This window comes from Calidris pugnax, unplaced genomic scaffold (genome assembly GCF_001431845.1).
Source record: "Calidris pugnax isolate Ruff unplaced genomic scaffold, ASM143184v1 scaffold30, whole genome shotgun sequence".
Taxonomy (NCBI): domain Eukaryota; kingdom Metazoa; phylum Chordata; class Aves; order Charadriiformes; family Scolopacidae; genus Calidris; species Calidris pugnax.
In genome coordinates this window covers 4,801,048-4,801,274 of record NW_015090776.1, presented here as the reverse complement: position 1 = coordinate 4,801,274, position 227 = coordinate 4,801,048, and the positions used below count along the sequence as shown (strand labels likewise).

The 227-nt window shown below is 70.0% G+C and overlaps 1 protein-coding gene across 4 annotated transcripts in view; it reads right to left on the bottom strand.

Moving 5' to 3' along the window:
• Positions 1–227, bottom strand: part of FAM65A (family with sequence similarity 65 member A) — a 34,098-nt gene that overhangs the window by 17,493 nt on the left and 16,378 nt on the right. The gene's annotated exons all lie outside the window — the stretch shown is intronic.

Genomic DNA, 227 nt, shown 5'->3' with positions numbered 1-227 from the left:
GGGGTGGCCAACCCAGCACCCTGGGGGAGAAGCACCAACGACCGGCCAGCAGCGCCCACAGCCACCCGAGGGGTGTCCCCAGGAGTGGCTGGCAGGGTTGGGCTGTGGCCCCCCCACACCCATGGCCCTGCGGCCACCTCCCCAGGCACCAGTGTCCCCCAACAAGGGTGCAGCACGATGTCCACGGGCCAGTCCATCCTACCCACGGTGTCCATAGCAAGCTGGGG